Source organism: Pipra filicauda, unplaced genomic scaffold (assembly GCF_003945595.2).
Source record: "Pipra filicauda isolate LSUMZ 115617 unplaced genomic scaffold, ASM394559v2 scaffold2_size9829703_pilon, whole genome shotgun sequence".
In the NCBI taxonomy this organism is placed as follows: Eukaryota; Metazoa; Chordata; class Aves; order Passeriformes; family Pipridae; genus Pipra; species Pipra filicauda.
This window is the reverse complement of record NW_024104421.1, coordinates 6351128-6366133: the sequence shown is the minus strand read 5'-3', so window position 1 is coordinate 6366133 and position 15006 is coordinate 6351128.

The window sequence follows — 15006 nt, the reverse complement described above, 5'->3', positions numbered from 1 at the left end:
GAGCACAAGAGTCTTGAAACAAACTGAGCTGAAGGGTTGCAGCTTTTCAGCTGGACTAACATCAGTCTACAAGTAAATGCAACGCCTTCAATGTTTGAATGTTCCATTGTATATTTTTTTTTTTTAGCTTTTGCTGTGATTTGGAGAAAGAAAAAAAATCAATGCCAACATGCTGGAATTTTCTGCAGTATTAAAAAGTGTACAGGTTCCCAGGGACAAAATGAATAATAGTATGTGGTTTTGCCCTAGGCTGTCTCAAAATGTACTTTCTCCCCCAGATCTCATTTTCCCAGGCACACACGTCTAAAGGATGTGCAGAGAACAAAGAAACAACATCCTGAAGGAAGCACACCTTTACTTTCTTCATGTCCTAGTGGAGAACACACATAAGATTTGTCTCTCTGGCCAAGTAGCACATCTTGGTCCTGCTGTGTCAAATCAGTCTCTTGCCCATCAGAAATGTCACTGGATTTTTTTCCTTTCTCCAGGAGGCTTTCTGGTGCGTTTCAGTTATTTCTACTGGATTTGTGAGGAGCGTCAGAGTCACTCAGTGATCATAAAGGTTAATACAGCAATGTCTCTGTGGCATCCACCTCTGAGATCCTCCTGAGCATTGACTCATTTCAGAGGCCTGTTTGCTTTAGTTGTAAAGGTAATGAAGGGTGAACAGGTCAGTCAATCTTACCATGTCCATCCTGAATGAGAAAAGACAGGGCACAGCTCTAGACAAACAGCACCACTGACTTTCCAATTTTTCCAATGTGTCAGAGGAGGAGCAGAGTTTATCCTGCAGAGTTCCCTCCCAGGCTAAGTCCTGAAGCAGATGCAGAGCCAGTGGATTGCTGACTGCACTGCAGACCTCTAGTCCTCTTTTCTTAGTCTTTCACATTATATTCCCAGCCTCTGTACCATAAAGAATAATTATGCTGATAATCACATGTTATATGTACATCTGTCTACTGGTTACTTTTATAAAATCAGAGAAGAACTGGGATTTAATGGTTTTGGTGACTAGCTAAGAGTTGACTCTGTGTAGAAAGAAAAAACTTTTTTTAAAAAAACCTTTTATATCATTATTAATGTTCTGAAATACTTCAGTACTTAGTCAACACCTATTAGCCTCTAGGTAAGTGACACCCTTCTTCACTGCTCTGTGAGCCTTGCAATCATACAGAAGTACACAATCTACTTCCATGTATGTTTTTAGAGGTTGTGTAGTGAATAAACTAAGAAACAATCATTGCCGTTCTTGGTAAATAATGTAAAACATTACCAGAGTGCACGCAATCTTACAGATCTGGTAGACACGATTAGTCAGAGCTGAACTACACTTCTTTTACTTATTATTTTTCATTAGTGATTTGAATAGAGAGTGGGACTGTACTTTCATGAAATTTGCTGACAGTGTCACATTGGAAGCTCCCAATATTGATAAGATTTGGCATTTGGAAAAATTAATGCTTGATCTTGTTAAGAGAAATGAAATTAAATGCTAACACTACAACATGCAAGGCCATATGCAGAAGGGCTTATAGTAAAAACTTCTGCTACAAACTAGGTCTTGACTATTGGACCCAAGAGAAAAGATAAACCTTGGCACTTTGGTGGATGAAGGCCTGAATCTACACCAGTGTGATGTAGCAGTGAAGAGAGCAAATGTAGTCTGCAAATACTGAAGATGGGGAGTATTTAGTAGAGTGTGTCACTGGGAAATTGCTGGTGGCACTATGACAAACAAAAGTTTGGTCACCTGGCCTGAAAGGTTCCATATCAGCTTGAACAGATGAAGTTTGTGGGATGAGCAGAAGTAAGGAGAGTTTATTCTGTCAGAGTAAACTTGGTAAGCTGGGACTTAAAGCTTACCAGACTGGAAGGTGATAGAAGATGTGACTGATCATTTTAAGCATAGTGTGCGCTATAAACAAAAGAAAAGGGGAGGGGAATTTGAGCTAAAAATTGATGCTAGCACAAAACCTGCCTGGGACAGGAAGAACAAGAATTCTAGACCCAACCTAAAGTGGATGACTGAGGTTTCACTTTGGCTCCATGCTCTTTCCTGGAAAGCACTAAACATGGTCTGTGGCAGCGATGGTAAGCCTGGATTCACAGTCCTCAATACCCGATCAGCCACTGCAGGACTTTCTTTTCCAACACAAAGTTAATCCAAATAAATGTATGCATATGACCGAATTTCTCTCCTATTTCTCTCCTATTTCTCCTTTGTATACACAGTACAAAGATTATACTGACTTTTTACTTGAATGTCAGCTGTGGAAGAAGCTGCAGTACTTGTATAGCACAACATTAAAATGACATAATGTACCCAGTCAAATGTCATAATCACAGGTACAAAAGTTAATGAATAAATTTCAACTGCTGATGCTAATTTACAGCTGTAGAATACCATGTACCATCATTACCTTTCATTCCACACCACAAGGAGCCCTGAACATGTATTTATTGCGTTGCTGAACACTGGCCTGTGACTCTTTCCGCCTGGAAACAGCCTGGTCATTGCTGTGACTTAAACAAGTAATAAGCAGGTGAATATTCAGCTGTGTTTATTTTCACAGTTTCTGATGCCTTTCATTCTAACTCAGGAGAACAACTGTAGGGACTTTTGTCTGGAAAGCTCTTAATTAAGACACGTAGGATCTTATGTTGCCTAAGTACGTTTCTATTTACAGTCTTTTTTTGAGGGTAATTCAGTGAACCATAAGTATTTGTCATAGTAGAATAAAAGGAAGTAGTTCAATAGTAAATAATTGAAAGTTGATTCAGTTTGAGGACTAGGTTTTTATGGTAGCTTGACCCCAAAGTAATACCCTTTTCTTTAGCAAGGAGATATAGTCATGTATGAAGCATTTCCATTTGAAGCAAAATCATAAGATAATGTGCATCTAAAAAGGCTCCTTCATAAACTTTCTCTTCTGATCATGAATAACATCTTTGTCCTATTTATGTCAGTATCAGGATTTCTGATTTGCTTATATAGCACAATTATTGTTTGTGATCTTTTATACTTGGATGACATCCAAGTTGTTTATTCACAGCATGACATTTATTTAGGGATAGAATTAGACAAAAATTAACGCTACCTTGTGCTAAGTCCTCTTGGAATTCCTCTTGGACTGCCAGATCCTCTTTTTAAAAATTATCTGGAAATGATATTCTAATCCTTTAAATACTGTGCTTTGTAATGCAAAACTGTGAATTCAGATGGTGTGCTACTATGTCTTCAATGACAAGCAGCCATTGACATTCGCACAGCCCTGTTTTAGAGATAAATTCAAGGAGAGAAAATAACAAAAAATAATCCCATAAGGTTTTCCTTCCAAAGTCATCCCTAAACACATCATCATAAGAAGAGATGGAAAAACATACTGCATTGTATAATATTTTGTGGTAGGTATTCTTCAAGGAATGCAGCTCTGTTCTTTCTCTTACATGTTCTTTTGCAAAATCTCAAACCTGTGAGCCATAGCCACTTTGCCAGTATTATACAGACCTTCTCATACCCATTAAAAGAATTTTGTCTTTTTACATTTAGCTTCACAACTTCTGTATGGTATACTGCTTCTGGAAGATTAAGACCATCCATTTGGATGCTTTTTCTAGTTTCTCAGCATGTTAAATTCTTGTTTTGATCTCTGATTCTGACTAGTTGTTGTTCAGTTATATCAGAGAGGCATTTAGCTTTCTTCCAAGCTTATTATAAAAAAACTTCACTTTCCAAGGAAGCCTGTGTCATCAAATTATATTTTATTTCTATATAAATACAACAACAATTAAACACACTCTCAAATTTTTACTTAAAATGTGATTATAGTAAGTGGAGGGATTGTAGAAACCAGTATCATCATACTGAATGTATTGGCTCCCTCTGTGGTTCTTTGAATTGCATTTGGGGATTTTTTTTTTAGTGATAACTGTAATGATGATTTTACTACTGTTATCATTGCAGAGCCAAACACAGCCACGGAAGGCTGAGTTGGATTCAGTTTTGCTTCACACAACATTAATAAACCTGTCAGCTCAGCTCCGATTGCAGGACTTCTATTTATGATGATGGTGAAAGAATGCAGTTCAATTTTCCACTGTGGCTTGGATTTTCCACACTAGCATTTAGAGACATTAGTTTTTGATATATAAAATCAGCAATGTCGACATAGAGGCCTTTGAGAAAGGCAGCACTTGTGAAGAACAACACTTTTCAATTCCTTATGTTCTTCTTAATCAATTTTAAAAGATTTTAATAATGCCTTTTTGTAGGCTGGATAACTATTTTTTAGGTAGGAAATGTGACAGAACTGATTAGATATGTCAAAGCAGGAAGATAGAGAGACTCCAGCTGACAAGTTATTTATGTAATTTCTGGCTTGTTGTATGGAATCCATGGGAAGCACACAGGTTTGACATTCCAAACTGCTGTTAGGTCTGTCAGATACATTACTGGTGCTCTTTTATTATTAGGTACATTAAAGGTTACTGTGAAGCAAGTAAGAAGGCTCATGTTGTGTCTTGCTTTGGCTGAAGGACAGGAGGAGCATGGCAGGGAAAAATGAAGGGCAAATTACTGCAGAATGTGAAAGATTTTACAAAAATGTAGATTTGTGATCGTAGTGAAGGATATAAAAGGATGAGGAATCAGCACATCAGTAACCCTCTTATTTAACACGAATTCTTACATAAATGCAAGAGCATTCCCATACGGTCTCCTGACACCAAACAGCATCACATGACATAAAGATCATTACATACTGAGGGTCCTGAATATTTCAAGGAAAGGGAGTTATTCAGACATGCTTTGAATCTTTCAGGCAGTATATACTCTTCAGAGACACCTGCACTGAGATACCATTCACATTCCCTGAGGGTTCTGATGAAACGAGTGTCCAAACGATGAGCCAGACTTAAAGGGAAAGGACAGAGCAAGGATGTTGTGTCCTGACAGAGATGAATTTTGCTGGGATATGCCTCCAGCCTAAGTTCTAAGCAGTTACCTGAGGGAGAAATCCTTACCTTTCAACTAAGAGTGCAATGAAGTCAAAAATAACGTTTTATGGTTTTATCTCTTCATAATCCGGTCAATACTGTAAATAGGTGCTTAACTCTCACCTGATCTGTTGATCTTGTTTATACTCCCATCAGGTCATAATATGTAACTGGATGAGAATCTGACTTAGACAAATCTGATTCTACATACAGGGCGTCCCTACCCAGGCCAGACTGATGTCCTGTGGACTTGGGTAACAGGTGGCTTAGGGAATGAGAGCAGAAATAGGAGATTTCTGTCCTTTGCCTTTCAGGAGCCAGGGAAGACACAGCCATGCTATAGAACATTTTGCACACCACCTACACTGGCAGGCAACAGTCAGTCCCTCTTTGGCAGGTAGTATGCAGAGCTGAAAACAGCTGACGGTATGGGCTGAACACGTTATAGGAAGCACAAGGCAAAAGGAGATTACAGGAGGCATTTTCCTGGGGAATTAACCACCCATCTTCCAGAGCCACCTCACTAATTAATTACTCCTATAACTCCAAAATGTTTTAATCCCTTCTCTTTTACCGTTAGATTCCTTTACTTTCTGCCAGTCACTTTCTTAAAGCAGTTGTGGCAATGCCATTAATTTGTAATAAATTAAAGCAGCCACAGCACAGAGAAAACCTGAGAATAATACAAAATACATGGAACTGAATTTTGAGCCAGGAAGCAGGACTATTTTTGTACTTCTGTAAGCTTGTACAACAGACAGCAGTAAAAACTTCAAATAAAAAGTTTAACAGCAGCTACTCCAGGATTGCAACTGATGGTAGCACAAAAACAAAGAACACAGATTTCAGGTGGGGAACTGATGTCATGTTTTTCACAGAAAGACCAAATTTCTGAAATAATTAAAGCAAAAAAAAAATTTGAATAAACTGAAGATAAGCCAAGATTCAGCCACTGATGCTTAGGTATCTGTTTCGGTACATTGAAACTCATAGAAGTCTCAAATTATCATTTCAAGAGAAGTTAGAAATGTACTAGTGGATACAGTTGTATTTCAAGCTCTACTGTAATGAACAGAGGTTCATTGACAACATTCCAGGTCAATTTTTGGAGCTACTGATGATGTAGTTCCCAATAGACTGGCCCTTAATGAAGAAGTGCAAGACAATTTTAGCACAGATCATTAGATTGTAACATGGAAAATTCTGAGTATCCCACTGCAATTTCACAGAAAAAGGTGTGCTTAGTTCCTGAATTGGTTGTTTTAGTAAGGCAAAAGTATCTGTTTTCACCTTGACTTCAATAACATCTGCGGTTATTGTTGGTATTTCTGAAAGACAAAATTATTTGTCTCCAGCCCTTAGGGGCTGAAGTAGTGCAGACTCACCAATTAAAAGCTTTTAACAGCTGGATGCTTCCTAACTGCTTAGCAGAAACATTAACTACTTCAAAAAAATCCTCACCAATCTGAAGAGGGCTACATCTCTCCAAAGCAAAGGATGAGAAACTTGTTGAAAGCAAAAGAAAAGAAATAGTTTAAATTATACATAGTTCTTCCTTCAGACAGCCAGAGTAAGTAAATTTTTATGGCAAAATGCATGGTCACATTTTCCCCAGTGCTGATTATTCCCAGGAGGGGAGGATAAGACTGTATTTTCATGGCCCATCTCATTCCGTTTATGCTGATTCACCACACCAGATGCTCTCCAACATACAGAAGGCATTAGCTGGTGGCCTGAAGGAGTGGTGATCACAGTCTCTCTCGTGTGCTGCTATGTAATAGAAGTGTCCATTCTGAGAAGGCCAAGGGTAGCTCATGATCGACACTGGTTTGTTCCTGCTGCTCCCAGCAGTAAATATGATCCTGGAGCAATCACCAGCCAGCTGAGTTTGTGATGCCTTGTAAGCTGCCTGAAACAACTGTCCTTGACATGTTCTTTATTGCTGAGTTCTGCATCTATCCAGTACTAGGCTTAGGAATGCAGATGCCACATGGGGTGTCCTTTCTCTCAGTCTCTGCTCAAGGAGAGAAGACATCTGTCTTTTTAGTGTTTTCTTTTCTGTGGTCTTGCTAGCCAAGAGATTGAAGAGTTCTTGTTCCTTTTGACAGAAAGAAGTAAAATTTGACTTTGGCTTTGTTTATGGACCGGTTTTCCAGCATCCTCAGAACAAGAGATAATTATGTCCCTTTCCTTCTGGAATAAGGAAAGAAGGCTAAAGCTGTATGTCTTACCATGGCTCCTGTCCTGGAGCTTCCAACAAACTTTTAGGGCCAGAATGGCACCTAAGGAGTTAATTGACTTAACATTTTGTTCATGTCCAAAATTTCCTGGAAAGACAACCTAGAGAGAAAAGGCTGAGGTACTCGAATTTTTTGCCTTAGTCTTCATCTGGAAGTGCTACAGCCACACTGCCCAAGTCACAGAAGGCAAAAGCAGGGACTAGGAGCGTGAAGAACCACCTCCTGTAGGAGAAGATCGGACATGAAGCCTTTTGAGGAACCTGAAGGTGCACAAGTCTAAGGGACCTGAAGAGATTCATTTGTGAATCTTGGGGGAACTGGTGGATAAAATGTCTAAGCCACTATCCATCACATTTGTGAAGTTGTGGTACTCCAGTGAAGTTCCCACTGACTGGAAAAGGGGAAACATAACCTTCATTTTTGAAAATAGGAAAAAAGAAGAAAATGGGGAACTACAGGCCAGTCAGTCCCACCATTGTCCCTGGCAAGATCATGGAGCAAATCCTCCTGGAAACTATCCAGAGCCACATGGAAAATAACAAGGCAACTGGTGACAGCCAACATGTCTTCACTAAGGGCAAATCATGCCTGACAAATCTGGTGGCTTTCTATCATGGGGTTATAACATTGGTGGATAAAGGAAGGGCATCTGACAGACTATCTGGACTTGTGCAAAGCATTTAACACATCTGCATCTCTAAATTAGAGAGACAAGGATTTAACGGATGTACCACTCAGTGGATAAGGAATTGGATGGATGGTCACACTCAAAGACTTGGACCTGTGGTCAGTGTCTCCATGTCCAAGTGGAGAGCAGTGGCAAGGGGCATTCCTCAGGGGGCAATGTTGGGCCTGATGCTGCTTAACATCTTTCCTGGCAACAGGGACAGTGGGATCGAGTGCACCCTCAGGAAGTCTGCCAGTGACATCAAGCTCTGCTTTGTGGTCAACATGCTGGAGGGAAGGGATGCTGTCCAGAGGAAACTTGACAGGTCTGTGAAAACCTCATGCAGTTCAGTAAGGCCAAGTGAATTGTTCAGCATGTTAGTCAGGGCAATTCAAAGCGCAAACACAGGCTGAGCAGAGAATGGATTGAGAGCAGCTCTGAAGAGAAAGAATTGGATGTATTGGTTGATGAGAAGCTCAACACAACCCAGCAGTATGTGCTCACAGCCCAGAAAGCTAACTGTGTCCTGGGCTTCATCAAAAGATATGTGGCCACTAGGTTAAGGAAAGTGATTCTGCCTCTCTACTGTGGCCACTTTGGGGCCCCAACATAAGGAGGACATGGACCTGTTGGAGCAAGTCCACAGGAGGGCCACAAAAATGTTTGGAGGGCTAGAGAACCTATACTATGAAGACAGGTTGAGAGGTGGGGTCTTCCCTGGAGAAGACAAGACTCCAGGGAAACCTCAGAGAGTCTTAATATCTAAAGAGGAACTGCAAGAAAGCCAGAGAAAGACTTCGCTTATGGGCAGGGAAAGGGGAAACGGCTTTAAATTGAAAGGGGATAGGTTTATATTAGAAGGAAATTCTTAACCACGAGGATGAATAGGTTGCTCAGACAAATCGTGGATGCCCTATACCTGGACATGTTCAAGGACAGGGTGCATGAGGTTTTGAGCAACCTGATCTAGTGGAAAGTGTCTCTGCCCATGGTAAGCCTGTTTTGACTAGTGGTCTTTAAGGTGCCTTCCAACCCAAACCATTCTATGATTCTTTAATTGTATGAAAGATTGTTCAGAATGAGTTTAATGTGCTTCTGATCCTTGAGGTGGGCTGAGGAGATGTGTTCAAGCAGAAGTTTCTGATAGATAAAAACTCTGGGGCCAGTCAGGAATGGAACAGACACAAATCTTGCCTTAGCATCAAAAAGATGTACTGCCTGTCCCATTTCCCTTGCTGAACGGGAGGAGGATCTGGTACCAGAAGTATTGGTTAGCAGTGAAGCAAATGCATTTGCAGTCTGATTTACACTGAGGAATCTATTCTGCCTAATCTCTGTTTAACTATTTTATTTGCATCATTTCTGGTCTGATAATAGTGATAAGCTGTTCCCTGATTAATATTCTAACCTCTTAAATATGTAAAAGCTACCTAATTTTGACTGCTGCATACCTAAGCCAGTTAGCATATGTTAATTAAAGGATTTGTTATCAACTAGCATTTCTAATGTTTTTCCCCATAATAGGCTTGCAAGTACATGATATGGGAGGGCTTTTTCCCCTCTGTTTCATTTAAAATAAATATTTTAAACTATTCCCTGTTTGCTTTTCCAGTAGAACACTCTGATCTCTGTGATTAAAGTTAAATCATTATATGAAAACTCCAAGAACATTTCTCCATGGTTTCCCTTAGGTTGACTTATTATGCCAGTCATCTGTACTCTGATCTCTGAAACAGTATTTCCATTTTGCTGTAAGCATAAACATCATCATAGGATCAGGTTGCATGAGTATGGCTAAATGTCTGAAGTTATGCACCACTGCCTCTAATAAAGTGAATTATGCACAGAGAATGCAAATTACATTTTTATCTGATGTTATCAGCACTTGATGTTCATTACATAAAACAGAATATAGTGGTCTTTAGTTTGTATCTGTCTGTTGCCATATTATCTTGCAATAGACTGAATTTTAAAGAATTTTGATAATTTAGACCTTATTTCACCGTTGATTCTTAATTTTAAAAGGATGAGACTAAAAAAAGACCCAGTCTTAAATGCAGCCACACACAGCATGCCTTACTCTATAGTTGTATAGACTTCCTGCAGAAGCTTCCATAACATATAAGACCAATGAAAGAATCAAAAAGGCATAGATGTAGGGTCCAACTAACCATGTTGAAGAGGTAAATATATTAATATTCAGCTACATACGCTAAATGAATGCCATGCTGTTTGGTTCACTAAAGAGCTCATAAGCTCAAAGAGGAACAACACATGCTCTGTACCCTGATGCTGTATTTGGTTCAATGTCTGCAGGGAAAGACAGAGTGCAAAGGTACCTGAGTGGTATCATTACAAACATCTCGGTTAGGAAATGCCATTAGGGAGCCATTGCCATAAGGAATGCCCTCAGAGTGTCTTGTGTGCCCATGTTGGTACAAGAAGGACTCTTGCTCAAACTGCAGTGTAGAAATGGTTCTTCCACACTTTTGAAGACATTTCACAGGCATTTACTTATTCTGTTTTATATTATTTAAGACAGGCTATCAAGATGCCTCTCACTAAACATGTCATATTTTAAGTGAAGAATAAAATATGCTCCATGCAAAATCAAACACGTAGAACACCTGAAATGAATATTTAGCTTTTCAGACTATGAACTGTGCACTGGCTTTTTAACCTTAACCTTTCACAGGATAGGCTTCTTGAATGGGTATTTTGTTAAAAACAAACTTTCTGAAATAAGCTGAAGAGTTATTGAGTTCCACTGGAAACATATGTATTTGCTGAGTAACTGCTATCCAGAGGGGCTGGATTTTTATTTGAATTTAGGAATCTAAACAGATTTTTGGATTCAAATGGCTATAAACCATTGAACAAAGGGCTTAAAAGGGACTTAGTGTACATGCTCTCTGTATAAAAGCAAACTTCTGTTAATCCAAAAAAAGATAAACAACAGAGAGAAATAAATCTTAGAATTATCACTGCTGAGTTAAGAAGTAAAATTAAAACATGGCATGACACTAGAATTTTTTGACTATTGAAAGAATCAATAGTCAAAACACACCATGATACCTGAGAGCTGTACAGCAGCAGAGGAGGTAGAATGTGTGCTGACAGCAGAGTAACTGCCTCAGAGTTGGGCTGTGCCTTCACAAATACACTCTTTCTTCCTTCCTTCTAAGTTTGAATAAGTTAAGATTTCACTACTACTTTCTGGATTTAATCTAAGTTCCCAGCCACCTGTGTTCATTAAGGAGAGTTCCAAGAATAATCATGCATGACCTTTCTTATGGGCAATAAAAATAACTTTTTTAAACAACCAAATAGTTGTGTGACAATAAATTACAGCATAACAAGAACCATATGTTAAGGGGAAAATATTCTCCTAGCAACAGAATGGGAAAGGTGCCTATTAGGGACCACTCAACAACAAGAGTGGTCTGTATCTTAATACCCAGAATATAAATGGGAGGGGGAAGTATTTTGTAGCCTATACTTCAGATGAGGAAGTGGAATGGAAAAATAAAGAACAGCAAAAAAAGTCACTGAATTTTAAATTTTACCTCCACTCGTTTGTCCCAAATAGGAAAGTTTATGATTGCTTTCGTATTTCCCTTCACTTCAGGCACTGCACTTTCAGGACACTTGGGTGCTACAAGGTCACAGAAATCCTACAGGTGCCCACAATTTGGCTTGTGAGTAAAGTAATCTCTAGGCACTGACCATGTGGTGACCAAACATAACCAGCTCAGGTAAAAAAAAAAAAAAAAATCAGATTTTTGATGTCAGGGTGACTTGGAGAATTGAATACAACCTAGAAAATTTTTCTTACTTTTTGTTTTGTTTTTGTTTGGTCTTCAAATGCACTTCTTTAAAAGAAGAGAAGAAACCTCAAACTAAGTTTCACTCTTTTTCTCTCGTAATAACTCTCATAGTAACTTGTACAGTTAGAGGGAAAAAAAAAAGATTTTTCTAACTGTCAGCTCTACAAACAACCAGGGGTTTAAAAGCCCAGCTGGTTTTTGTCTAACATGTTCGCCATCACCAATAATAATCTGTGTGCCATGAAACTTGTATAATCACATCCTGTCTGTGATTGAAGGCAGACTCTACCCTCAGCACTCAAACCTAGTTAAAAATTTTCTTGAAGACAGGTTTGTTAGGAGAAAAATTCAGCTCTTTTCCTTATATCTGGGATGCATTCAGAGTGTTAAAAGGAGTGATAACTTTTGGCACTAAAATAAAGACAGCTCTGAGTGCACACAAGGAATAGATTTGTAAATCAAGAAACCATAAGTGTAGTTTGCAGAGCTGAACCATGGCCTTAAGCTAAGTGTAAAGCTATACAGTAGTGAGATGGTCTTCTATTTCATAATAGCATTATACTGCTTTCGTGGAATTTTTTAGTAGTTCTTCATGTCTAGTAGCAGTTTTAGCAATACCCATATAAACAGCAGCTTAGAACATGAAATAACATGTCCTTTCAAGCCGTTTTCTAACACAAATCATTTATTATTCTATTTGTGACTAATGACAGATGCCAGAAATAGAAGCCTGGTTCATTAATTATGTGAATTTTCTTTCTGGTCGTGCACCTGCACATGGGCACTCAAGAATTCCTATTGTGCTTTTGGTGCTAAATTATATGTCTCAGCAATGATTCCAGTTTTCAGGATTCAGGGATGTAAGATATCTCCTAATTCAAAAGGAAAGCAGATGGTTGAGAACTACTGCTTTGCTGCACATAAAATAGAACACCCAACAAGGTAGGCATCACAAAGGGACTTTATCTATCCACAGCCCCATTTGGTAAAGCTTGTCCCAGAAAAGTGGGTTAAGAGACATACAAGAGCAATACTAAGGCTGCACATAGATGTCAATTAAGGAAAAGTGGTAATTTAAAAAAAAAAAAAAAAAAAAAGGCAAAACCCCAGAATATGCAAATTGAAACTCCGTGCATCCCTGTTAGTTTCCTCTTCAGTACATCATGTTTACCTTAACTCCAGATTAACTACTTTTTAGAAAAAAAAATCAGGGAATAAGTTTCTATAGCATATGAGGATTTTAGGACTTCTATAACAGTCATCTATAAAGTCTTAAGTGCTTGAAGCAAAACGCCAGGAATTCTCCACCACATGAGCCGGTTATGTCAAGATGGAAAAAGTTCAGTTTGAGCCTTTGTAGTAAGGACAAGAGTTCTGTTTCTGGTTCATCTGCAAATGTGTATAACCACGGTATTTTTTGGTACCTAATTTTTAAGGATATTTAGTTCCATAAAATGTCTCCAGCTATGTCTAGGCATGGATACTAAAGGAAAACCCTAAGATCAGGGCAAGCATGTAATGTTTTCTCTTTACCTACTGACCCAAACGCAACAATATGTGCTTCAAAACCCTCCTAAGCTGGAGGTGGTATCTCTGGGTTTAATAACACTTTGTTAATTGAAAAGTGGGGGAAGAAAAATCTTACAATTTAGGTGGAATTTGCCTTCTGACAATTCGAACTGATGGCCTCTCATTTGTGTGTTATGAAAACCAGTGAATAATGGTTCATCATTTATCATCTTGCCACTATAATTTCACAACCCCATATTCTGCCCAGTTTAATTACCTCTTTTTTTCATGCAGATGAAGCCTAGTTTATTTAATCTCCCTCAGATGTAAAACCTTTGGTCATTCTGATCGCTACTCTATGCACCTTTTCTAGTTGTACTGCATCGATTCTTCAAGATGCTACAACTAGAAATGCTTTTAGTTCTCATGATTTGGGCAAATTGTGGATTAATATTGCAACAGAGAGTTTTCTGCTTTGTTTTCCATTTTTCTTCTAGTAATTGCTTTTCTTTACTCGTGACATTACTCAGTCATGATGTGCTGATGTCATGATGTGCTGATATTTTCATAAAATTATCTGCTACAACTCCAAGACATTTCTTATAGACAGTTTGGTGTCAATCAGTTTGTATTAAGCATTTAGGACAGGCTTTCTCTGTCTGCATTACTCTACATCTATCAGCACTAGATTTTTTCTGCCATTTCTTTGCCCAATCATTTAGTACTCTGAGGTGTTCTGCTATTCTACACAGCACTTTTATCACCTCACTTAATTTTAAGTTATCAGAATTTACCACCTCATTCTATGCTTGCTTTGCCAGATGAGATACTACATGGGCTTCAGCACAGGTTCCTCTGGGGTCCACTGGCAATGCTCACACTCTATACAAACTCAAAACGTAGCTCACTCCTCCTGTTCTTTCCCAAATTTTAATTTCTTCATTAGCTTTTTCAGTTGATAGCTGTCAGAAAAATCCCACTTCACGCTATCAAGCAGATCACATTTGCTCACAGCACTTTGTGGGCAAAGGTCCCTGCCTTGTGAGACCTGACTCCTCGCTGGGATAACCAGGTGAGTTGTCCTCATTGTAGAAATGCTGAAGTGCTTCACTGAGCTGGAGCCTGTCTCCTGCCGAGGTCTGGAGGCTTAGATTTCCTTCAAAGGTAGAACCCCCCTGCCCTCGTGACTGTCCCCTGCAATAGGCTGACCAGCCCACAAGAGCACGCATCACTGAGGTAGCTTTGCTCCCACTGGGACCACAGACCTCAGTTAGGGAAGAATTAAACTGCCACAGGGACTTTTCCAGTGCATCTGAAGCGCAGGTGAAGTTTTTCCCTGCAGAAAGTGAAGGATGGGGTATATATGCCTAATCTACAGATCTCCTCAATTAGCTAAATGGAGGATTCAAATTCATGAGCTGTAGCTGATTATCATGTTTCATATTTGCATCATAATTTTTCTAAACAGTGCTAATTTGCTGCCTAATGAGTCTGTAAGATTTCCACTGGATGATGTTGATGATGTGAGGTTCAGTGCTTTTGTTTCCTTCCTATTTGAAAGTTTTGCCATTGTGCTGCCAGTGCTAAATGCAGTAATGATCAAAGGGGACTGATTAGTTATCTCCAGTAATTTCTGTAGAGAATTTGGCCTCTAACAATACTTATATACCCCATAACCATTCCTTGCATGCATTCAGTACTGTAATACTGAACTGAGTGATGCCATTTTACTCTAATTACTGGGCATAAATATTATTTATATTTATTT